Below are 27,574 nucleotides of genomic sequence, written 5' to 3' on the forward strand. Positions count from 1 at the left end.
CTTTCAAATTCTGAAGGTGGCAGGGGTAAAACATGGGGAGCAAAAGGCTATTTACAATTTGTACCGAAACCAGATGGCAGTTAAAAGTGTCGAGGTGCATGAAAGGGTAGTAGTGGTTGAGAAGCGAGTGAATCAGGGTTTTAGCCTATTCCCGATGTTTATTCAATCCGTATATTGAGCAAGCAATAAAGGAAACAAAAGAAAAGTTCTGAGTAGGTATTAAAATCCATGAAGAAGAAATAAAAACTTTGAGGTTCGCTGATGAGATTGCAATTCTGTCAGAGACAGCAAAGGACTTGGAAGAGCAGTGGAACGGAATGGACAGTGTCTTGAAAGGAGGGTATAAGATGAACATAAACAAAAGCAAAACGAGGATAATGGAATGTAGTCGAATTAAATCGGGTGATGCTGCCGAAATTAGATTAGGAAATGAGACACCTACAGTAGTAAAGGAGTTTTGCTATTTTGGGAGCAAAATAACTGATTATGGTCGAAGTAGAGCGGATATAAAATGTAGACTGGTTGTGGCAAGGAAAACGCTTCTGAAGAAGAGAAATTAGTTAACATCGAGTATAGATTTATGTGTTAGGAAGTCTTTTCTGAATGTATTTGTATGGAAGTGATACATGAACGATAAACAGTGGAGACAAGAAGACAATAGAAGCTTTCGAAATGTGATGATACAGAATAATGCTGAAGATTAGATGGGTAGATCACGTAGCTAATGTGGAAGTACTGAACAGAACTGGGGAGGAGAGGAATTTGTGGCACAACTTGACTACAAGAAATGATCGGTTGGTAGGACACGTTCTGAGGCATTAAGAGATCTCCAATTTAGCACTGGTGGGAAGCTTGGAGAGTAAAAATCGTTGGGAAAGATCAAGAGATGAATACGCTAAGTAGATTCAGAAGGCTGCACGTTGCAGTAGTTATTTGGAGGCTCTAGCCACACGACATTTCATTTCGCCGAGTAAGGTAATTCTCCACAGCATACCTGATTGCCTTCACCCTGGCTGTCACTGTCAGAAAAGGGACAAAAGCTGCTGCTGGTCTATATATCATTGTTATTAAAAGTATGATGTTCCCTTCCAGTTGCTGAAAGTAATGGTGCACGCTTCAGTGTTGATTGTTCAGGTATCAATTGTGCACCTGTTTGTGACAGTTCTGGTGTAGACGAAGACATCAGCAGAGGTGCAGCTACCTGCAACACTACAGGTGTGGATGACAATGATCGTTGCAGCGCTACAGATCGTGATGACCCAACTACAGAAGATGGTGACTGCAGTGGTATGGCTGACAATCCAAGTGCAGATGATGTTGGGGGTGATAGGCTGAAGTCATTTGGCACATCTGAAAAAAATAGCAGTCCTGACTATAAGTATCAAGTGAAAAACGACGCTTATTATGCAGTGCACTGTCCTACAGACAATCATCAGCCTGTGTCTGCACTGAATACTCACTATCATTCTGCATTCTTACAAAAACAGTGACCTATAAGTATGGAACAACTAAATATCTCCAGAAATATGTACCACACGAAAATATGTTCCAGATGAAACGTTAATATTTTCACATGGGTCTCGATGCTAAAACTGGCCAACCCCCAACCCACTTCCCTGATGGAGGGGGGGGTTAACTTTTTAATTTCAAATTTGTATTGTAGATTCTGATTCTATGCCAAAAAATATCTAGGTTTACCCCAAACATATTTTTTCACTCGCAGTAAATGGCACTGTAAGCTATAAAATTCAGTTTTCCAGTTATGGCAGTTGAGAACAAATGCATGTGATTCTAAATTACATTTGTGATGCAAATGTAAACTTCCGGACAGTTGAAGTTTTGGTTACAATTTAATTTACTTTTCCAAATTTTTGGGTACAGAAAGTTTTTACAGTTATACATTTAAACTTTTGCAAATACGCTGCTTTTAGCATAACTTAGTTTTTTGGCCTACTCCTGTTTCATTTAGATGAGTCCCCACACCACTGCAGGCTTGATTATGGTGAGTACCCAAGCATGTCACAATCAGGGTGACTGATTTCGGTGTTTCCTTTCATCCAGCTAATGAGTCAGCCGCTACAATGACTGACGGAAAACAATCCACAATCACAGTAAGGAAAATAGTGACAGGCACACCTGCCATGAACAAACACATACCAAGTGAACTGTTACACACTTCCCCCATTGTTCAGTGCCTCACCACACGGTGTCACGGCGTGCCCTACCAAAGGGCCAGAGCCTTTATAAGCATGAACACTGAATGACTTGGCACGACTCCTCTCTAGAGCTGTTTCTTGAACATCTGAAGTAATGAATATTTTATCTGTAGAAGAGAAAACTGAAATAATTTTAATTTTTGTTGAGGCTGCAAAAAATTTGGATGCTGCTGTTGCTCAGTATGCTGAACATTTTACTGATAAGCCACGAACTTGTACAACAATTTATCGTGATGCAAAACTGAAGGAAGTGTGATGCCTGAAAAAAGGATTCCTACGGCAACTGTTACAGGGTACAACAGTAACGAAACTGAAGAACTAGTGGCAATGACTCATAGCCCACACGAGAGTACCCAAGAAATTGCTCACCAGTCAGGAATTGCTTGCACAAGTATTAGCGCGATCCTAAAATTACACAAATAACATCCCTTACACATCATTAACTTCATGGGAAGGAACGGAGGTTTTCAATTGCACACTCATGCAATTGCAAAGAGACTCGCAATTCTTTTGTCGAGTAATGTTCTTCGATGAGTCAACTTTTATGAACCATGGTGAAGATAATCAAAAAAATGGTCCAAATGGCTCTGAGCACTATGGAACTTAACATCTGAGGTCATCAGTCCCCTAGAACTTAGAACCACTTAAATCTAACTAACCTAAGGACATCACACACATCCATGCTCGAGGCAGGATTCGAACCTGCGACCGTAGCGGTCACGCGGTTCCAGACTGAAGCGCCTAGAACCGCTCGGACACACCGGCCGGCTGAAGATAATCGTCATGACATGCATTATTGGAGTGTGGAAAATTTCCACTGAATACTTGAAGTAGATCATCAGTATTCTTGGTCTGTTGGCTTTTGGTGACACATCATAGCTGACAAACTAATTGGCCGCTTATTTCCGGAAGGCAAATTAAACAGTCAAAGGTATCCTAAGTTCTTTCAACATGTGCTACCATTTATATGTAACCCCCCCCCCCCCCCCCCAATAATGCGGCAGCACTTGGGGTTTCAAAATGTTGATTGTCTGGCACACAAGTCTGCAGTGTCCCAAGAAACATTAAATTACGAATTCAGTAGTAACTGGACTGGTAGAGGTAGCCTGGTAATGAGCCCTTGCAGATACCTCAACGTTATGTGCCGGATTTTTTCTTGTGGGGTTAACTTAAGGACAAATTACAATAGAAGTACCCACTGCTCTACGGAAAATGATAGAACATATCAGAAATACTTGCACAAAAATTAGACCACGTATGCTCATAAGCCGCGTACATGAATTCGAAGGATGAATTAACAAATGTATAGAAATGGAAAGTCATTAGTAAGAGAATTTTTTGTGAATTATAATAATGATGAGAGGAATGGGGACTCATTGAAATAAAGCACCACGATGGTAGTAAGAGGCAAGGGTAATTACCGTCATCGAGCGCTCCGATTTTGAGATACAAAGGGCTCACCGAAATCAAGCGCCTCAATGCTGGAAAACTCTGGGACTCAACAAATGCAGGCATCCTGATGGAAAAAGAAACTATTGTGTCAATCTCATTGTTCCTGGATCTCGTTAGAAAGTACTTTATTAACGAGACATTTAAATGTCTAACTATAAAAGTTTCACTATACAATAAAATCTGTTAATAACGTTTTTAAAATATCAACTGCTTACAACAAAAAGATTTACATTTTTATCGCAAATGTGGTGTAGAATCAAATGCATCGGTTCTTAATTGCAATACTTAAAAAAATTGAATGTTTTGATTACAGCACCATCTACGAAAAATAGAAAAAGCGTTTTGGGCAAACCTTATGTACTTTTTGTGTAGAATCCGAATCAGCAATAAAGCTGAGAGGTTATCGTCTCAAAACAGGAAGCTGACCCACAAGGTGCTATGGGGGAGAGTGGGAGAGGTTATCAGTTGTATCATCAACGGATATTCCCCTTGGAAACACTGACCTGTTATCTGGAACATTTTTCTCATACAACACGTATTTTGGCCTCATTTAGTTGTTCGAAGCTAAAACGGACGTCATATATATATATATATATATATATAGGGTGAGTCACCTAACGTTACCGCTGGATATACTTCGTAAACCACGTCAAATACTGACGAACCGATTCCACAGACCGAACGTGAGGAGAGGGGCTAGTGTAATTGTTTAATACAAACCATACAAAAATGCACGGAAGTTTGTTTTTTAACATAAATCTACGTTTTTTTTTAAAATGGAACCACGTTAGTTTTGTTAGCACATCTGAACATATAAACAAATACGTAATCAGTGCCGTTTTGTTGCATTGTAAAATGTTAATTACATCCGGAGATATTGTAACCTAAAGTTGACGCTTGAAACCTCCGACATTCAGTTGCGTGTTGTAACAAACACGGGCCACTGTCGGCGAGCAGCATCTGCAGAGACATGTTTACGATGACGACCGTGTTTACGAGTGTGGCTGTAGTGCACTGTTGTGGTTTGGTCTAGCTGTCGCAGTGTCCGCATGTAGCGCTTGCTGCTATTGTTATTCTGCATTCGTCTCCGCACGCAGACCAACTGTAGCACACCGTGTTACCAGACGTCTGTGATAGTGTAGTGTTGTAGGAACTGTGACCACGGTGTATTCGAACTCTGAAAAGGCGGAGATGATACTCATCTATAGCGAGTGTCGACGAAATGCAGCTGAAGCCTGCAGGGTGTATGCAGAACGGTACCCGGACAGAGAGCATCCAACGTGCCGCACATTGCAAAACATCTACCGCCAACTGTATGCAACAGGTATGGTCGTAGCACGCAAACGGGTCCGTGACAGGCCCGTCACAGGAGAAGCGGGTGCAGTTGGTGTGTTAGCTGCTGTTACCATGAACCCACACATGAGTACACGGGACACTGCGAGAGCCGGTGGACTGAGTCAAAGTAGTGTCATGCACATACTGCATCGTCACCGCTTTCACCCGTTTCATGTGTCGCTACATCAGCAATTACATGGTGATGACTTTAATCATCGAGTGCAATTCTGTCAATGGGCATTAACAGAGAATGGCGTTGCAGTTCTACCTGTTTACCGATGAAGCGGGTTTCACAAACCACGGGGCAGTGAATCTACGGGACATGCATAACTGGTCCGTGGACAATCCTCGCTGGCTCAGACAGGTAGAGCGACAGCGGCCGTGGACTGTAAACGTATGGTGCGGAATCATTGGCGACCACCTCATTGGTCCTCACTTCATTGCAGGGGCCCAAACAGCTGCAACATACATCGCGTTTCTAGAGAATGATCTGTCAACGTTGCTCGAAAATGTCCCACTGGAAACGCGTCGACGTATGTGGTATCAGCATGATGGTGCACCTGCACATTCTGCAATTAACACTAGGCTGATCCTTGACAGGATGTTCGACGGGCGTTTCATGGGACGTGGAGGACGCATAAATTGGCCAGCCCGTTCTCCTGATCTTACACCTTTGGACTTCTGTCTGTGGGGTACGTTAAAGGAGAATGTGTACCGTGATGTGCCTACAACCCCAGAGGATATGAAACAACGTATTGTGGCAGCCTGCGGCGACATTACACCAGATGTACTGCGGCGTGTACGACTTTCATCACGCCAGAGATTGCAATTGTGTGCAGCAAATGATGGCCACCACATTGAACATCTATTGGCCTGACATGTCGGGACACACTCTATTCCACTCCGTAAGTCTGGAACCGCGCGACCGCTACGGTCGCAGGTTCGAATCCTGCCTCGGGCATGGATGTGTGTGATGTCCTTAGGTTAGTTAGGTTTACGTAGTTCTATGTTCTAGGGGACTGATGACCACAGCAGTTAAGTCCCATAATGCTCAGAGCCATTTGAGCCATTTTGAACCACTCCGTAATTGAAAACGGAAACCACGTGTATACGTGTACCTCACCCCTCATGGTAATGTGCATGTGCGTCAGTGAAAAAGACCAATAAAAAGGTGTTAGCATGTGGACGTAATGTGCTGTTCCGGTCTCTTCTGTACCTAAGGTCCATCACCGTTCCCTTTGGATCCCTACGTAATTCGGTGCTCTCCGAAACACACGATCGAACAGCGGAGGAGTGGTACTCAAGCGTCAACTTTAGGTTACAATATCTCCGGATGTAATTAACATTTTACAATGCAACAAACGGCACTGATTACGTATTTGTTTATATGTTCAGATGTGCTAACAAAACTAACGGGGTTCCATTTAAAAAAACGTAGGTTTGTGTTAAAAAACATACTTCCGTACATTTTTTTTATGGTTTGTATTAACCAATTACACTAGCCCCTCTCCTCACGTTCGGTCTGTGGAATCGATTCGTCAGTATTTGATGTGGTTTACGAAATATATCCAGCGGTAATGTTAGGTGACTCACCCTGTATATATATATTATATATATATATATATATAGGATAATGTGTCCTAAGAACATTTGTCTGGAAATGGACGGTGTGCCTTGCAATAACAACAAATCATTGTAGAACACATCACAGAGCTGCATCGCCTTCATGTCAAACAAAGGTCCAAAGTGGACTCCATGGGAAACAGTAGCAGTTATCATGCACGATATGCATAATCGTACTTTGGCTTACACCATGTTAACGGACCACTTTCCAGGAGTTTGTACAAGAGTTCGTCTCAATATTCTGTAGAACCCAGTTCTCCAGATTTGGAGTATACATAGTCCGTCGCCTTGCCTCGCCGATTGGTTTGATGCGGCGCACTACGAATTCCTCTACTGTGTCAACCTCTTCATCTCAGAGTAGCACTTGCACCCTATTTCCTCAATTACTTGCTGGATGTACTCCAATCTCTGTCGTCCTCCACAGTTTTGCCCTCTACAGCTCCCTCTGGTACCATGGAAGTCATTTCCTGATGTCTCAACAGCTGCCTATCATCTTCTCCCTTCTCCTTGTCAATATTTTCAATATATTTCTTTCCTCTTCGTTTCGCTGGCCGAAGTGGCCGTGCGGTTAAAGGCGCTGCAGTCTGGAACCGCAAGACCGCTACGGTCGCAGGTTCGAATCCTGCCTCGGGCATGGATGTTTGTGATGTCCTTAGGTTAGTTAGGTTTAACTAGTTGTAAGTTCTAGGGGACTAATGACCTCAGCAGCTGAGTCCCATAGTGCTCAGAGCCATTTGAACCATTTGAACCTCTTCGTTTCTGCACAGAACCGCCTCACTCCGAACCTTATCACTCCGCCTAATTTTCAACATTCATCTGTAACACCACATCTCAGATGCTTCCATTTTGTTCTGTTCCCGTTTCCCTACCATACAATGCTGTGCTCCAAACGTACATACTCAGAAATTTCTTCTTCAAATTAAGGCCTATGTTTGATTCTAGTAGACTCCTTTTGGCCAGGAAAGCCCATTTTGCCAGTGCTAGTCTGCTTTTGATGTCCTCCTACCTCCGTCAATGAGTGGTTATTTTGCTGCCTAGGTAGCAGAATTCCTTAACTTCATCTACTTCGTGACCCTCAATCCTGATGTTAAGTTTGTCGCTGTTGTCATTTCTGCTACTTCTTATTACCTTCGTCTTTCTTCGATTTACTCTCAATCCATATTCTGTACTCATTATACTGTTCATTCCATTCAAGAGATAATGTAATTCTTTTTCACTTTCACTCAGGATAGCTATGTCATCAGCGAAACATATCATTGACAGTCTTTCACCTCAAATTTTAATTCTGCTCCTGAACCATTCATTTATTTCCATCATTGCTTCTTCGATGTACAGATTGAACAGTAGGGGCGACAGACTACATCGCTGTCTTACACCCTTCTTAATCCCAGAACTATGTTCTTGCTCGTTCACTCTTATTATTCCCTCTTGGCTCTTGTACATATTGTATATTACCCGACTCTCTCTGTAGCTTACCCCTACTTTTCTAGGATTTTCGAACATCTTGCACCATTTTATATTGTCGAACGCTTTTCCAGGTCGACAAATCTTATGAACGTGTCTTGATTTGTCTTTAGTCTTGACTCATTATCAACTGCAACGTCAGAATTGCCTCTCTGGTGCCTTTACCTTTCCTAAAGCCAAACTGATCGTCACGTAACACATCCTCAGTTTTCTTTTTCATTCTTTTGTATATTATCCTAGTAAGTAACTTTTATGCATGGGCTGTTAAGCTGATTGTGCGATAATTCTCGCACTTGTCAGCTCTTGCAGTCTTCTGAAATGTGTAGACGATATTTTTCCGAAAGTCAGATGGTATGTCGCCAGACTCATACATTCTATACACCAACGTGAATAGTCGTTTTGTTGCCACTTCCCCAATGATATTAGAAATTCTGATGGAATGTTAGCTAACTCTTCCACCTTATTTGTTTTTAAGTCCTCCAAAGCTCCCCTAAATTCTGATTCTAATACTGAATCCATTATCTCTTCTAAGTCGACTCCTTCTTCTTCGTCTATCACATCTCCTCCCTCATAGAGGCCTTGAATGTCCTCTTTCGACCTACCCGCTCTCTCCTCTGTATTTAACAGTGGAATTCCCGTTGCAATCTTAATGTTATCACCCTTGCTTTTAGTGTCACCGAAGGTTGTTTTGACTTTACTGTATGATGAGTCAGTCCTTCCGACAATAATTTCTTTTTCGATTTCTCCAGATTTTACATGCAGCCATTTCGTCTTAGCTTCCTTGCACTTCCTGGTTACTTCATTGATCAGTGACTTTTATTCTTTTGTACTTTCTTCTTTCATCGATCAACTGAAGTACTTTTTCTCTTACCCCACGATTTCTTCGCAGCTACCTTCGTTTTTCTTTCCAACTTCTGTGATTGCCCTTTTTAGAGAGGTCCATTCCTCTTCAACTGTACTGCCTACTGTGTTATTCCTTATTGCTGTATCTACATCCTTAGAGAACTTCAAGCATATCTCTTCATTCCTTAGTACTTCTGTATCCCACTTCTTTGCGCATTGACTCTTCCGACTAATCTCTTGAACTTCTCATCACTTCTAGATTGTGATACGAGTCTTTATCTGCTCCTGGGTATGTTTTACAATCTAGTATCTGATTTCGGAATCTCTGTCTGACCATCTTATAATATAACTAAAATCTTTCCGTTATCACCCGACGTTTTCCAAGTACACCTCCTCCTCTTGCGATTCTTGAACAAAGTATTCGCTATTACGAGCTGAAATTACAGAACTCGACTAGTCTTTCTCCTCTCTCATTTCTTGTCCCAAGCCTACATTCCCCCTTAACCTTTTCTTCTAGTCCTTCCCTTACACTGTATTCCAGTCCCCCTGACTATTAGATTTTCCTTTATGCTCCGTATTACCATTTCAGTATCCTCATATGCTTTCTCTATATCTTCAGCTTGCGATGTCGGCATGTATACCTGAAGTATCGTTGTCGGTGTTGGCTTGCTGTCGATTCTTATAAGAACAAGCCTATCACTGAACTGTTCACAGTAACACACTCTCTGCCCTACCTCCCTACTCATAATGAATCCTGCTCCCGTTATACCATTTTATACTGCTGTTGATATTACCCTATATTCATCTGACCAAAATTCCTTGTCGTCTTTCCATTTCACTTCACTGACGCCTACTATATCTGAGCTTTGCATTTGCCTATTCAGATTTCCTAGTTTTTCTACGATGTTCAAGCTTCTGATATTCTACGACTCAACTCTTATTCTGCATAACGTAACCCTGTCATGCTTAACTGGTATTTTAATGATAAAAGGAGAGTTAAGTTTTATTTTCTATGTCGTATTTCATTCCTACAGTTCTCTTAAAGGCTAAACAGTGTTCTTAAACTCTACAGTTCCTGTTATGTCAAAGTAACACTTGGTAATCAAACAAATGTTGAGTGTAGAATAAATTTCTTTTATTTCTGCCAATGATCACAAAACTTTTGGTCCTTAAGACTACCAGTTTCGGTCAGCAATTATCATTTTCAGATCTGCAACAAAATGAAATACAACTAGTAAACTGATTTTTCTATTGTTCTAAGGCGCAATTTATTCACTAGTTGTATTTCATTTCCCATGTTTTGTTGCGAATCTGAAGATGGTTATTGCTAACTGAAACCGGTATTCTATAGATCAAAAATTTTGCGATCATTGGCAGAAATAAAGCAAATGCGTTCTACGCTTCCTGGGTCACTGTTTTAATCTGCAACCATGTCGAAAGTTGTGAAAGTTGAGTGTTATTTCTGCATAACTTACAAATTTCTTGTTACAGTATGAAAAAAGTACATTTTGTGAGAGAAAATTGCGTGACAGTTTATAGACTCATTACCTCGAATTATGCTTATTGTACCACTTGTACCAGGGTGTGGGAACAGGAAGGTCATGACTGAATTAGGGTTTATGAATGCATCAAAGAACTCGAGAAAATCTTGTCACTTGTTCTGGATCTGGGTCATAGACGTAAAATAGGGATGATGTTTCTGTGGACTTCATGGATGGATGTGGTGGTAGGGGAAGGAGCTATCCATTGATATGAAATTAAAATGAAGAACGGAACGTCCTGGCAGATTAAAACTGTGTGCCGAACCGAGACTCAAACACAGGACCTTTGCCTTTCGCAGGCAAGTGCTCTGCCAACTGAGCTACCCAGCACGACTCATGACCCGTCCTCACAGCTTTAATCCCGGAAAATTCTGGAAAAATTAAGAATGTTGCACATATAAGGACTTGAGCATGCAATCTTTGGTCTTTAGAGTTAAGAGGATGAGCCTTACTACTGTTGTGATTTGCTACACACTTTTGTGAAATTACAATTAAATCACATGACAATTAAGAACGTTGCACTTGCTGGAACTCGAACCCAGAACCTTCGGACTCCAGAGCTTAGGGCTATGAGTTAGGTGGTGCTGTGGCGCGCTAAGTGTTGTTGTAAAACAGCAAAAGAGATGAAAATTAAAAACATTACACATGCCAGTACTCGAACCCGTAACTTTCAGACTCTAAAGCTTAGGTGTTGATATGAAATAATGTGATGTGATTCGGCACTGGGTAATCAGGCTGTTTATGACCTTGATGACTGCCAGAATGTTTAAACCCCCGCTACTCCTTATAACAGATTATCTACAATATATTGTATTTTAAAACACAAAGAGCGAGAAAATGTATTGACTCCTTTTTATAATTATATCTAATTGATACTAATTCCTATGTTTTCTGTTACAAAGACCAGCATTTTTAGCAATGCCTTGTCACTCTTTCCTTCAGTGTAAACAATCCACAAACACAGATGCGTCCCTGAAATTCTCTTTCGGATATCGTTGTTGTTCACCAGAATAGCAATGGAACCCCTACTTATAACAGTTAAGTCCAGTAAGTCATCAAAATATAACTGAAACAAAATTTTATTTTCCACAATGCTAAAAGCCAAACAGATATTCCTATGTGAAAAAGTTACATTCAGTTTCCTATTTTTTCTCAGTTACCATTTTTCGTTAAAGACGTCGGGACCATATTTTAATTAAGACAATGGCTGACGTTTTTCAGGACTCCAGGTGTTGTTCTGTAATAGTGTGGCATCATATGGCTGAACGAAATAATCTGCAAAGGAGCGGCACAGCTGAATAAAAGGTAACGAGAAGAGACCAATTTCACCAAAAAATTCATCCATATAAAATTGACCTGACGTGAGGGGGACGTTTAGCTACGCAGCAGGGGTGGCTTACCCACCCCTCGTTGTTTGACCCCACAGGCGGAGTGTTTTTGCTGCGAGTGGCATGTCGGTCACTGTTAACGCAGCTGACAGACATCCCCCCGGCAATCAACTCCAGTCGGCAAATATTGGCACTGCATAAAGCTGGAGTGTTTGGCTTGCTCCCACAGGAACTTCTGCTCTTTGAGGGATACAAACACGACCGTGTTTAACTTTATTAATTAAAACGGCCCAGTAATCGAAACGCCGACAAATTGCTTCACGTGGCCCACTGAGATGTTGACATACCGATCTGCGTGCATCACTTACATAGTAGGCCATTCGCAGTAAAGATGAATCGGATACAGAGTTGTCAACATTTACAATTGTTTCACAATTGAAAATCAGAATGAAGTATCGAGCGCAAACACGCCACATCTGATCGGAAGTTATCTTGCTACAAGTATCATGTTGACTGCCACCACGGCTTAGTTTCCTTACCTGGCAACTACATTAAATGAACCAGATTACAGTCATCACAAGGTTTTCATTTCAACAGTTACACAAAAAACTACAGTAAGGACCATTATCATTACTTTAGTTTTTTTTTCATGCCATTATATACGAATTTTAGATTAGTTACCTGCCAGCGGTTTCCTTCAACACCGTTAGCTAGTAGTACCCAGCGGACTAATCTATCAAAAACTCCAAAAGTTACTTTGAATTAACTTAAGAACATACTAATTAACATTATCTACGTTCGGCAAGAGTCTTTACCGTTCCTTTAGTCGTATGGGATGATTAATGCTCATACTCTTCTGAGATCACATACTAAGCAAATTAATGTCTAGTTGTGAAAATTAACGCACGAAGTTTTAACTTCAGACTACAAGCGCCCTGATTTATCATTATGACTTTCAAGTTGTCCAGCTGCTCCTGCGAAATTGTCCGGCTTCAGTTGGTAAAGATATATACGGTATATTTATTTACAACAAGAAGTAATGAAACGATTATAACTCACTAAAAGTTATCTTTTACCTCTAGAGTATTTAATGACACTTACCAGTCTGGTTAGGCTCCTTCGCATTTATCCTGCGGATGTGCGTCGTTAACATTTGCAGGGCGTGTTAAACAGAGCAGTATGTTTCCTGCAGGGTCTCCCCCGAACTCGAACAGAATGTAGTCCGTGTCCAGATCATCCCAGCATACCACGCGAGCCAGCAGCCGAATTCCATCTGAAAAACGCTGGGTGCAGGATTAAAAAGAACTAGACGACATAGGGGATAAAATACAAGTCCAATTAACTTGTCCTCTCTCCGGGTCTCGGCGCTCTATCTTATAACGAGAACAATTACATGTTTTAATTGCATTTTTGTTGTTTATTTGTCGTTCCTATTTTCCTTCCATTTGTCGATCGAATGTACAGAATGAGGTCCGTGTTCTCTTCTTGGCTACCATTACCCTTATCAAATGACTCTCTCCTGGAAAACGTTGTGGGGAGGGGAAAAAGAATGGTGTAAAGAGGGGGATGGGAAACAGAGCAACGGTAGTAGATATTTGGTAAAGAGGACAGAGACTGTCGACTGCATGTGCAGTACGTTCAGTTTTTTATATTATGTGACACAAACCTTTTTGTGTAGCATAGCCGTTTCCACACTTCCCTGTCACAAACTATATTTATTTTACAAGTGTTGGGATAGCTGGAAGAAGACGATTTTTATTTAAATATGGTTATAGTATAGAAACAAAACGTGATTTAATTGGTATTAGACTGACGTGATTATGATATAATATGGAACGCCCTTAGTAACAGTTCTGTCAGACTAAACACGTAAACTGTAACTCTAATTGCCTCTTATTTGGTTGCTGGTATAATAACCGATTAACAAAACGAAAACGTAAATTTGTTTACGTTCAGAATATACGAGTACTTTTGTTGTCTAAGAAAATATTACATCGCAGTTGGTGCAATGTTCGGCAGGGCTCCTGGCTCTACACCATGTCTCTTTGTCATTCTGTTCATCTGCAGATAAGGATTCATTTCAGACGATAAGGAAGAGGACACTAGCGCTTCTCATGCGGATGCTCGTAAGCATTCCATAGCGCAGGATGAAAACCATTCCCTTACAGTCTACTAAAAGGAAAGTCATCAACGTTAAGCACAGCGCGGGGAAAGTAATGTGACAAAATTGTTTCTTACTATAAAGATACTGCCCTCCGTAGCCACGTGTCTTGCTTCTCTTCCCTTTCTAATCCACAGATAAGATAGTGGTGCGTCCCCAGAAGATTATCTACATCCTGAATTGGCACCGCTACACAAGCAGTTGGCTTAGAACTCTGTTAAAAGTAGAAGTCATCTTTTAAACATAATTTCAGTTTAGTTTTGTTTACTACTACGCAAAACTTTTTTTTCCTATGAATATATGTAATGAAGCAACAACACAATTAAAAGTAATTAAGTCTTCCTCCATCACGATTGATGACTTTGTTTTATCAGTCTCGTTCCCAACAAGCGTTCAAAAAAATCACCAAAAAGTTACCAAATATAACGATTAGGAAACAGTATGATTGAGGCATTTTTGTCGACTTATTCAACGTCTCTTATTGTCAACATTATTTTTCATTCTCCATAAAATTATACCATTCTTGATGCCTTCTGAAGTTTACAGAGCAGCAAGAGGTGAAAGATAATTCCAAACAGGGTTAGTTGAAAAGATTGCCAATTATTCACGTCGAATTATATCTACATTAAGTGATCACTGAATTACAACCAAGTGTGAACTATGCCGCTGATCATGCGCCTGGGCCGGCCGGGTTGGCCGAGCGGTTCTAGGCGATATAGTCTGGAACGGCGCGACCGCTACGGTCGCTGGTTCGAATCCTGCCTCGGGCATGGATGTGTGTGATGTCCTTAGGTTAGTTAGGTTTAAGTAATTCTAAGTTCTAGGGGACTGATGACCTCAGAAGTTAAGTCCCATAGTGCTCAGAGCCATTTGAACCATTTTTTGAATCATGCGCCTGGTTGAACAGAACTTTTGGAAGCTACTATCCAGACTCTAGAGCCAAGGGGAACAAGACGTTCCTGTATGGCTGACATTCATTTATAGTCCTCACGAACGCTTATGTAAATTAGTAACACTGGGTACATCTATCGATTTCCGTTAGAATTTCGATTTTAAACTCTCGACACCTTTTAATTTATCCAGGCTCAACTCCCTTATTTCCTACCTTGCTGTAAATTCTTCAGTTTTAATCTGCAGTTTGTAACCAACAACTTACGATCAGAGCCCACGTCTGCCAGCGCGGCATGTTTTGTAGTATAAAATTTGACTGGTGGAACATAAAATCCTTTAATAACAAAGACCAAGAGCTTACAGAAAATTTGAAATATCACAAAATCTCTGTATGTAGTGCCCAACAGACGAGGGGCGAGTTGTAGAAGGAATACGATCAGTATTTATTCATATATAGTGGAGTCGAGGAGGAGACAAAAGCTAAAGGAAGAGTGCCGATACTTATCCACAAGAAGTACAAAGATCATGTTGAAAAGTGACAATACGTCAATGAGAGAATAGCTTTACCAAAACTAAAACTAGTTCACCACAAGTTGAATATTATCTCTCCCGCCCAGAGGACTGTAAATCTAGGACTGAAAGAGAGGCCGTCAGTTAGCAACTATAAGAAGTTATCAGTTTCATTCTTTCAAACGAACTTACCATGATAATGAAGGATTTTAATGCTTGTATTAGAAATAGTCTCAGCTCTGGAGTTTAGTAACGATATAATGAAGACTTTCTAAGTGATAATGGTGAGATTAATACCAAATTATGCTCAAGCAACGAACTGAGAATAAATGATTCCTTCTATGACCACAAGCAACAGCAGATATACAAATCTCAGAAAACAAAAGATCATTTATCTACAAAAGTTCACACGGTTACCAACAGGAACATCCATCCCTAGTCTGTACTGGATGTTAGGAAAGTAAACACTGCCAACATAAGCAGCGAGCACAGTCCATTCATGGCAAAAACCAGATTGCATTTAGTAAGGAACAAGAATGCTACAGAACGTATCTTAAAAGAAAAAAAAATTAATAGAGTCCCTATGGAATGAATCTATAGACATTTTACACCATAAACGATTAGCAGAGAGAGTAAAAGAGAACGGCATTAACGCAGGGGTTACTACAGACCAGGGTTAGGAGAAAAGCCAAGAAAGTACTGAAGCAGTGGCTCAAGAAGCGTTAGGTACACTAGCTATAAATCATGAAAGCAAAACAGACAGAACACCATGGTTTTGTAAAGACGATAAGGGATGCGCAAAAAAAAAAGATGTTTGCTTATTTGAAATATAAAACACTCGAAACAAGAAACTTTTGAGGTTTACAAGAGGAATTACTATTAATAATTGCAAGAAGGGACATCTTTTCTAAAAACATTGAACATGAACTTTAAGGGCTGCAGAAACAGATTTAAAGAACGATAACAAAACAGGGGAAGGAATTAAATGAAATTTTGGAACGACATAAATGAGGAATTATGGATTAAATAATTAACAGAGTTATTTAAATGTAAAAAAACTACCAGAAAACGGAAAGATGTTGGAGATCAGCATACCAGTAAATAGTAATGTAACTGTTTCACATACAGAGGGAGACGAAGCTGTAAGTCTGCTATAAAGTATAAAGTCGCTGGGGAAAGATAAGATTTCCAATGAAATACTAAAGTATGGAGTATATCCACTAACTGAGCAATTAACCAAGTTAGTTTACTATGTTATAGCTCGTAATAAAATTTCAAATGAATGGAGAACTACTATCACTAGTCTCACGTACAGGAAAGCAGATAAAGATTCGTCAAATTACAGAGGGATGAATCCACTCATTCCATCTCTTAAACTTTTAACAAAAGTAATAGAAAATGAAATTTAAAAAAAAAACATTATAACACTTGCAGAGGAGCAGTATGGTTTTAGATCCAGTAGATCCAGTCCGGATGGAGTGTTCATTGTTAGACAGGTTGTAGAGAAGTCCACTGAATACAAAAGATCGGATTTCTTTGTTTTATTGATTTACGGAAGGCTTTCGATAGGATTCAGTTAACAGATGTGGTAAATCTGCTCTAAAGTCGTGGTATTCGTTCCAACTTAGTAAAAACAGTTATCGAACAAATATAACTAGGCGAGAATTGATTCCAGGTTAACTAGAAGTATACAGTTAAGAGTGGTACTAGACAGGGTGACTCTCTGAGACCCTTACTTTTCAATATAGTCATGAACGAGTGATGACATTGGCTGACAGTATTTAAAGACTGGGGAGCAATGAAATAAAAGACATTCTTTATGCCGACGATGCAGGTCTACCAAGAAGCACTAGGCATAAATGGAACAAACACACAGATAGGTTGCATGAACGGAAGATCGTGAAAATCGTAAGAAATAAATCAGCAGCTGGTAAAAGAAGTAAAGGCGTCAAAGGAAAAGAAGGAGTGACAGCTTCAAGGTAGACTGAGGCGCACTGAAAGGAACAGGCATTGGCCTAGAAAGAAAGGAAGAATAAGAAGAGAAATATGAATCCAAAATCTCTGTCTTACCATTACATAAACTATCTGAAACTTTCCGGTGTCTCCAAGGCTCTTCCACGTACATGATCGTCTATCATGATGCTTAATACAAGTATTAGCAATGATTAAATTAGGCGCTGTGCAAGGTTCTTTACCTTTTATTTCTTCCACCCAGTCCATGTTACACCATTACTTTTCCTTCTCTCCCTTTTTCTACTATCGAATTCTAACCCCCATTAACAATTAAAACTTCGTGCCCCTTAACAATTCGAATAATTTCTTTTATCTGATTATACATTCCTGCAAAGTCTCCGTCATCTATGGGACTCATAGGCACACAAACTTCATACTGTGTTGCTCGTAATCCTGTAGTCACATGACAAGAAATTGTATAGTTCCCCTGCAACTGCCTTTAACTAATTTGAACTATATCTAACTTTCGCCTGCCCATTTTTCATTTCAAAATCTGTAACTTAGCAACCTGATTAAGGGATCTAACATTCCATGCTCCGACCCATAGAATGCTAGATTCGTTTTTCCTGATGATTACGTCCTCCTGAATAGTTCCTTTCCGTAGATTAGAATAAGAAACTATGTTTCCACGGGAATATGCTACCCAATACGATGCTGTCTTTATCAAAGAACACAGTAGAGCGGCATTTCTTCGTGAAATATAGAGACTAGAGTTAGCCTTTTTTCAGCCGTTCGCTATATCCACATAGCAAGGATGTATTGGTTAATTTTACAGTACCAAACCATCTGTCGTGCTGCAACAACAGAAAAGACTGCTGCACCTCTTCAGGAATCATATGTTAGTCTGTCCTCTCCGCAGATATCACTGCGACATGGTTGTGCTGACGGTAGCTATCCGTAACGCGTAACGCTGTGGCATGCAAGCCACTTCAGCAAGGCCCATAGTTCATGATTGGAAGAGTAAATTAAGATCAATCAATTCTGATGTACAATGGCTCCTTTTGTTACCCCCTTCAGTGTACATCAGTATCCTGTCGCTTCGTTTTGAAGGGCATCTCTTTGAAAGAGGCCCTCAAGTTATTCAGGAGGAACTGTTGCTTATAATGTCTGAGACAGTTTAGTTCAAAGTTGAAGCTTCCCTCGTGGAGTCGTGCAGTACCAAGCGAACCAAGTCAAATTAACTACGACCAGTGGCCGCGCTGGTAGCTATTGTGAACACTAGCGCTGTTTCCGCGGATGGAATGCCTGAAGGGTAAATAATGTCTTTCAGTGTTTTGGGAGCTCACGAAATCGAAGAGTCCTCTTGCAGACCTCGGGGATGTACAGTCGCGTGCCCTCCAGACGGAGGTGGTGTGCTAAAGCGTGTTACTGAAGTCAGTAGTTGCTGATTCTGAGTGATCAACGAAGTTACTTTTCCAGTACGGAAGATGTACAAGTGCTTCCTGTATGCCAGCATGTATTTCTACTAAGACACTTCCTGGTTTTCTAGGAGAGTGTTACCTGTAAGTGAGCGAGTACGTGCCTGGTAGCCAGAGCCGGTACATCAGATCACGGAGCGGAGCCCGTACCTAGCTGGAAGGTCGTGTTTCATAGAATGAAATGTACTTGTAGAGATTTTACTGGAGCTAATAATTTTCATTTGTTTCCGTGGAAATATGAATGACTTATTTTTGTGAGAGTTTTCCTACATTGTCACTGAATTGTATTTCCGTTTTGTTATGTAGAGATTATCGACGGTAGTTACTAGAAACCAGTTCGTGGCGTTGAAGAACCTGTATGAAGTGTACATATTCCATTTCACTGGTCAGAACTATGAATCTTTCTGAAAGCATTTTAATGCTACAGGACACTGATTAGTGATGCAGGAGAAGTGAAAATATTAATCCTGTAAGGGGGTGACTCTTACTTAGATGGTCCGTAAATGTGTAGCTGTACACAGAATAAATACACACCTGCCACTGAACGTTTACAATTAAATATACTGAGCAATACATAGTTCGTTTGGTCTTGCGTGCAGCACATTGCTAAGTGAGCGTCGATTCACGCAAAGGCCATGTGGGTGACTTCGAGTGACGCCGTGGAAGCTCCGAGGACAGACGAGAAGGAATGTTTCAACACCAGTTAGTATATGTCATCTGCAATAGACTCTGCAACAAGACAGTCAAACGCTGGTAGGTCTCCACTGGTTCTACAACTATGGTGTTTACGTTCTCAAAGGGTACCTTATGGGAATGTTGTACCAACACCATTTCGCACTGACTTTGTAGTCTATGACAGATGGACAAGCAAGATGCCTGTGAAAAACATGTTGCCAGAGCTGGAATATTGTGGAATAGTATGGTGGAAGTGCCGAATCTGCCTTTGTCAAAGACTGGACTGCCTTGGTCGCCTACGTGACCAAAAGAGGTGCCCTGCCGTAAGAAAACCTGGCCAAACAAACTATAAATATTTCTCGTATGGACCCTAGCTATACCTTATCTGTGACTGCTGCCAGCACTGAGACGTACTTCATGCCAGTTGACAGCCCCACTGTGGACCAATCAGCTTCATCACGTCTAGCTGCCTCACCTACTAGCTACTGGGCTGTGCCATCCAGCTGGGACCACCTACATGGAGACGACGAGGGTCAGCGTTTAAAATCATCATCTCAATGGGCTGAGTGAGAACAAACTGTTGAATTGGAAAGTTGATCTGAAAGTTCAATGCGTGAAAGTGGGATTGACTTGAGTGAATTAAGGGGTGACACTACAGAAGGATATGCTGGTTTGCGCTCAGTTAGGTGTGGGCAGTTGCGACAACTCGACTCGAGATGATGAACCTCACAGCCGTTTTATTAATCTGTTCTGGCTGGACCGATTGAAAGACAAATCGCTACCCTTAAACTCAGATACGGAACTGAAATTACAAACAAACAGTTTGTGTAATGAGAAAAGAAAGGCCATCTTAAATGAGTTTTGGTTGTCGGTTCATATAAAATTATTAAAGAATTAATAATTGAGAATGTTACCTACCCATGAAATTGAGATTACTGGTCCAGATTAACCCCAATTTTGTTTACTCAGTGCTGAGTGCAAGCACACACGTGAAAGGAAGTCACACATTAATGTGATTAACGAATTACAAAAATAAAAGGAAATACAACATCGAGATTATTTAAATGCATCACAGATCTGCACAAGTCCACAAGGGTGAGTTAAGAATAAATAATGATGATCTTAACAAGCCTGTCCCTCAAAAGCAAAATCGCTGTTGGACATGAAATGATTGCTCTAGTTATACTAGAAAGAAGGAAAGTCATCTGACCTGTATATATCTCAGCCCGCTCGGTCATGTAGGAGCCCTCTACTGCCAAACGAAATATGACGTTGCGTTGTTTAATCAGATTTTAAAAAACGATCGAAAACACTTAATCACTCTCCTTCCGTGATAGCCCACACTGCGAGGCATTTTCACCAGAATCGATGAATCAGAGTGACAAGACGGGTGCCTGCTGTGGCCTGCTGGCACCAACATCCGATCAGTAGTGGAGTGATTTCTTGAAATGCAAGTTTGCAGCTCTCTCCTGCATCTCAAAATCAAGTTTCTTCTTCCACATCCCCCGCAAAAGCATCTTCGTCTCCGCCCAGTGATCAAGCGCTTCCACTTTTTTTAAAAAAAAATTTCCGCAAAAGATCATCACAAATGTTCGCCCACCAGTGGGAAGGCACAGCAGTCCAACTTCGTGATTAACCGATGAAATTTTAAGACACGGCATTCCGACATCAAAAGTAGCAGATAATTGTTTTAGTCCCTCTATGAGGCGCCTTCGCATGCATGAAATATTGAGAACAGTAATTCCGAACTCCCACCTAGCAGATCTTTTGTTAGCCACCCAGTGAACTGCCTCCCCACACTGCGAGAGAGAAAATCTGTTTCCCACATGGACTGGCATCTGGGTGACGTCTTACGTCCCCCACAACATGATAAACAGAAACATTAATAGTAGTTGCCGAACAGCTTTCCCACCAGAAAGCGGCGAAATGACTAACTTTGACCCAGTATGGCTTCCACTATTTTTCTCAGAAGTCTAGTCAGCGGAAATCACACCACCAAGTTGTTCTTTGAGCAGAAATACTGCCTCGTAAAATAATTTATTTGACGTTGACCAGACGCACAAAATTGTTCCCCAGAGAGAGCTTTTTTGAAAGAGTCTCCACCCACACAAGGTGGGGACTACAGTTCTAAAGAACCCGGGTCACATTTGCACCCTTCTGGTACTACAGTGGGCAATTCAGCGTGGCTACAAAATTCTACCTGCCAAACAGCAACCAGACTACTGCAATCTGCATCAGGTGAACGTCTTTGGAAGTCGCCTCATCACCCATGAAGTTGCATGAACAGATACCAATGAATCGGGAAATCATCATACGGATTTCACAGTGTAATTTTCTGGGGCATAGCACGCCATGCACTCATTCTTCACCAGTGTTTTGTTTTAAACGTGAAATACCTAGGCATTAAGCCAGAGAATGCAGCGAGTGTGAATTGTCAGCACACAGGTATAAGAATTAAGAAGTGTTTCTAAAACTGTAGCAGTGTGTTTGTACTAAGTCCATTTTCTGTTGAATTGTTTCCTATTTTCGCAGAGACAATGAGCAAGCGGAGGAGCAACGTGTTATGATCGCAAAGGTGATTCATGGATGGCTCGAAAGAAGGCAGATAAAATAGACTTGTATATGATACGAAGATTTCTCGGCGTATATGCTGCTTTCAAGGTCCTCGGGTGTACTGCCAAGCGTCGTAAGTCCAGCGAATAACCATTCCTGTGCCATCAGGTGGTGCTGATGGAATGATGTGTCTGCTCCGTGTTGGCGGTATTCATACCTGCTACCTGCCGGTCCCGAGATTGGACCCGTGTCGTGCTCGTTGGGTCGGGGGAGGGGTGGGGGCGGCGTGTGGCTGGGGTGCCTGCCGCATCTCACGTCCCTAAGTCGCGTTCTTCTTTGATGCAGCTTAGTACTCGTTCCTCAATAGTACTGGTTGCTCAGTTGAAAGCCCATGTCTCTGCTGATTAAATTATCAGCCACATGGATTTCAATCACCTCTTTGAAAATGTAATCCTAAAATTTATCGGTTTTAGCCAGGACTTTCGTTTGCTAGTAATTCATTTTATGTCCATTTTCATTGCAATTTTCTGGTGTTACAGACTTGTTGGGCTGCAGTAAGCGGATGTGGCTTTCATGTTCTGTACATAGATCTCCGTTTGCCCAATGTAAGTATTCCTGCATTAACATGGAACTTGGTACCCCGCTTTTTTTTAGACCCACGTCGTCTTTCACTCTCTCTAGTAAAGCTCGTATTTTGGTTGGCGGGTAGAAATGTGTATTATGTGGTTTTGTTTCAGTAGTCTGCCAGTTTTTGACTTTACATTGCCAGCAAACGGTGTGAAAGCGGTCTTCATATCGGCTTCTTCCGTGTTTCCGGCCTCCGTGCCGTTATTAGAGCTCCTGTGTCACAGGACCGCCCGAATCTGTAGATTGCTGTATCGATTCTCGTGAAAGACGGATCCCAGATTCCGCAGCTCTGCCGTCAGACTCTGACATCGTTCGTCAAAAATGGATTATGCCCTATGTAGTAGAGTGTAGGAGAGAGCTGAGCTCCCTGTTGTTCTGCTACGAATGGTGGCACCTGGAGGCACAGAGATCTAAATCCATGTGCGCTGGCTCCATATACACTGGGCAAGCACTCCCTCGGGCTTATGCTGAACTAGGACGTCGAGATACGGAAGTTTGACATCTTTTCCTATTTACATGGTGACATAGACCTTTTTGTGGACGGAATTCAGATGTTCTAAGAATTTCTGTAGTTTTTTTGGATCATGTGGCCAGATGACGAAAGTCATCGACATACCCAAGGAAAAATATGTTTTAGTTCGGCAGCTTCCAGTGCTCTGTCCTCGAAATGGGCTGGCTATGTGTACGCCATCAGTCTGCTCATAATATTGTCAATTGAAAATAAAGTGTGTGTGTGTCACAAAGTGTTTACAAAACTTAAAAATCAAGATAAAATCTAATGAATTAGAATCTTTAGAATTAAAAATAGAAAAAATACTTAATGAATTAGGTAACACTAATAAAAAAATATAAAACTTAATTAAACAATTTCAGAAAGAATTAAGTAAGAATTTAATAGCAAGTTATATGATTTTAAAAGTAGAAGGTTAATAGATATAAAAGATGCTGCAAATGGTTATGATGCAGTAACTAAACAATACTTAGAATACGAATTAGCCAATCTTGTTACCAAACCTGAGTATTCACATTTTTCAACACAGTTTAGCAATTATATCACTACAAACCATCTTAATGAAAAAGTTATGCAGATTCATTGAGATGACTACACCATTACTTAATGAAAAGGTGAAAAGCATACATACAGATCTTATATTTGTTTTAGATAGGTTCAATAGATAAAAAAAAACTGAATTTACTTTTATCAGTGGAGATAAACAAAAAATATACAATTTTTTAATATGATTCCAGGCTTTAAAGAATTATTTTTGTTGGTAATGACATATATAAAGATTTGAAATTTGATGATTTTGATACTACAATAAACGTCTCTGATAAGCTATACAAAATAAATTATAGTAATCAATGAATAATGGTACAGAAATCAAATTTTCTAACTATAAGATCAAAAGATATAGTTCCAATTATACCAGTAGACATAAAGCTAACAACAGCTGGTGAAAAAATTTAATATATTTTTAATCTATATAAAAGGATATCATATCTTGTACTTGAAGTGCAGAAAATTTACTGAAACACATAATCCTCATAGGGTAACAACAAAAACTGGGAGACAGAGAACTGCACAGTATGAAAAACTAATAAGAGGCAATTTGTTAAAATATTTTGTTGGTGAAGTGGTGAGTGGTTCAAACATTTGTGAAGAAAAAATAAGTTAATTACATAAATCAATAAGAAAAAATATTCAAAGAAGAAATTTATGGTAAGCTGATCTAGTAGAAATGAATGTTGGAAACTTGAAAAGTATATCAAAAATAAATAACGCTTATAAATATTTCTTCCCTCTAATTGATGTTTTTTTCAAATTTAACTTGGACTATTCCACTTATAGATAAAACAGCTACAAATATGGCTGGTGCTTTTGGAAAAGTTTTAAAGCTAAGATGTCCAAGAAATCCACAGTAAGATAATTGTAAACAATTTTAAAATGAACAATTTTAGGAACTTATGGAAAATATAATATTAATCATTATTCAAGTTTTCAGGATTAAAAGCATTCATTGTTGAAAGATTTAAAAGAACATTCAAAAAAGTGGAAAAAACTGATTTACAAGGAAATTATAAATGGGCTGATTTAGTTAATAATGCAATTAATGAATACAATAATTCAAAACATTCAACAATAAAAATGAAGCCACTAGCAATTTATGATAAAAATTATAAACCAGTTGTCATAGTATCTAATGATAAACCCAAATATAAAGTGACTGATAAAGTCAAAACCAATAACTTAAAGGAATTTTTGAAAAGGGATACAACCCAATTGGTCAACAGAAATTTTCGATGTTGAAAGTGTTATCCATTCTAATACAATCAAATATAAATTAAAGGCTTGGATGGAGGAGAAGTGAAAGTACAATTTTATGAGCAACAACTACAGAAAACAGATTGTTTTGATGTGTATCTTGTTGAGAAAGAAAAGAGACAAAGTGCATCTTAAATTGTCAGTATTTGATAATTTGCATAATGGTTGAGTGAGTAAAGATAAAATTATTCTATAAAATTATTGCTGGCTTTGTTTTTTCTTAATAAAAAATAAATCTTATAAATGGAGAGTGTAAAAATAAGTGATGTAAAAGCAGGAGCAAAAGAATTAGTAACTAAAGGATAATCTAAACTGAGGAAGGAACAACTCATTGATCTTATCTGGAACAATATTAACTACAAAATGGTGATGGTTTTGTAAGACAAAGGAACTAATAGCTAAAGCAAAAGAACTAGGAATTAAAGGGAATTCTAAACTAGATGCACAAAAGCTTATCACATTAATTAATTATAAATTTGAAAATTTGTGTTTTGAGGAATTATATAAATTGTGTTCAAGAACTCAAACATATGGAAATAAAATTGTTGATAATATTAAAAAGAATAATCTATATAACAATAGAGAAGAGAAATATATATGATGACACTTTGCATTAAATGAAGATTTTATGAGAGTATTTAAAAACAAATTAGAGTAGGAGTTATGTTAATAACAATGAAATTTATCTGAAGATTTTATCAGGTGAGAGGAAGATACCTGTAGTTGGTACACTTCATCTGAAACTTTATGAGAGAATTTCAAGACAAATTAGACAGGGAAGCAATATCGTATCGAAACTTGAATAAGAATTTCATGACAGAATTTCAAGACAAACTCAATTCGAGTATTACATCAAATAAAGAAAAATTATCCATAGATGTTGAAACAGAATTGCAAGATAAAATTAAATAGGACACTATATCAAATAAATAAAACAGATTTTGTAAGACAATTTGGAGATAAAATAAATTGGAATGAATATCACAACAAGAGTTAATTACCAATTTCATAAAAGAATCTCAAGACAAAAAGCTGTAAGAAAATATCAGAATAAAGTAGCTTTGAAAATATATCAAGTTATCAAAAATCATCTGAAAATTTTATGAGAGAATTTCAAGACAACTTTGACTCGGATTATATGTCATGTGGTCAAATTTTATCTGAAGACATTATGCAAGAATTTCAAGACAAACTAAATTGAGAATACTTATCAGTTGATCAAGAATTATCTCAAGACTTCATGAGAGAATTTCGAGATATATTACATTGAGAATACTTATCAATAAGTCAAGAACTACCTGAAGTTCTCATTATAGAATTTCAAGGTAAATGGGTTAATATTTTAAATCATCAACATTTATCAAAATTTTTTATGCAAAAAATAATATCTTCTGAAATATAATCAACTTGTGAAGCAGATTGCGCTATATATCTAATCAATCAGAATCTTAAGCTTGTAAAACCTACTTAATCACAGTTTTCATAAAGAATGTGTTGATAAATGGTTAGCAAATCATTCTTCTTGTCCAACAAGTAGAAATGTTATTAAAAGAATACAATTAAATCTGATGAAGACTAATTGTACCATTAATCAACTGTTCTTGTGTATAGCTATTCAATACATCGAAATAATTGGGGCAACAAGTAATGCTTAAATTTTCTCCAATTCTTTTGTATAAATTTACTGAATTAGGATCATAAATAAGTCTTAACAATTCTTCACAATCTGAATATATAACTCTAACATTGGTCAATAATTTTTGAAAACTTCGTCTTTTTACTCAAATGACACAATAATTATACTTGCATCTATCATCGAATTATCACAAAAGAACGAAAATAGGCATTAAATTCTGATCAACTGTTTCAGATACAACATGAGGTAATGATCTATTTCTATGTTTCTTTCTTGTACTATTTCTAAAGCATTATCAACCAACTCAATTAAATGTTCTACATGTTCACCTCTAACTTTAATTCCATCATCTTTACATTTGTTTAAATTTTGCAAGTGAGTTACTATCTCTTTCATTTCTTGTTTTCCATGTTCATGAATTGTTGTTAAAACATCATGTGTAACCCATTTTCTACATTGTTTTGCTTCTTCTTTACCTGATTTTAAAATTAATAAATATAATTGGGGTTCATTGATAAATATAGTGTTTTTTTATTATTTTTAGAGGTGTCTCTGAGATGTCCCAAAAAGATTTTAATGTTTTAGTAGCATCGACACCTATATTTGTTTGTTCAGAAACTTTATATTCTAATACCTTTGCAACATCTATAACTTTAAACCACTGATTATTCTTTTCATCAATAATCATATATACATACTTGTGTAAGCTTGTTGTTGATGAGGTTCACTACTGTTGTTTTGATAAAACTAGGCCACTGAGAAAAGAAAAAAAGGTTAAAGAAAAAAGATTTAAATTTAATGAAACATTTAGAGCATTGTCTGTTGAACATAAAATTATCTTCACATATGCCAATATTAGTAAACAGCAAACAGGTTATATAACACATACTTCTATGCTACAAGTAGCTAAAAAAAGAAGTAATTTTAAAAAATAAGATAAGTTGAATATAACAACTGCAAATCCA

At 39.0% G+C, this 27,574-nt stretch overlaps 1 long non-coding RNA gene across 1 annotated transcript in view; it reads right to left on the reverse strand.

The window, feature by feature from the left end:
- The window catches only part of LOC124794827, a 261,987-nt gene that overhangs the window by 31,752 nt on the left and 202,661 nt on the right, over positions 1–27,574 (reverse strand). Inside the window, exon 2 of the long non-coding RNA XR_007016616.1 lies at positions 12,904–13,075. This is a non-coding gene — a long non-coding RNA (uncharacterized LOC124794827). The remainder of the gene's footprint in view (positions 1–12,903; positions 13,076–27,574) is intronic.

This window comes from Schistocerca piceifrons, chromosome 1, assembly GCF_021461385.2.
Source record: "Schistocerca piceifrons isolate TAMUIC-IGC-003096 chromosome 1, iqSchPice1.1, whole genome shotgun sequence".
Classification (NCBI taxonomy): Eukaryota; Metazoa; Arthropoda; class Insecta; order Orthoptera; family Acrididae; genus Schistocerca; species Schistocerca piceifrons.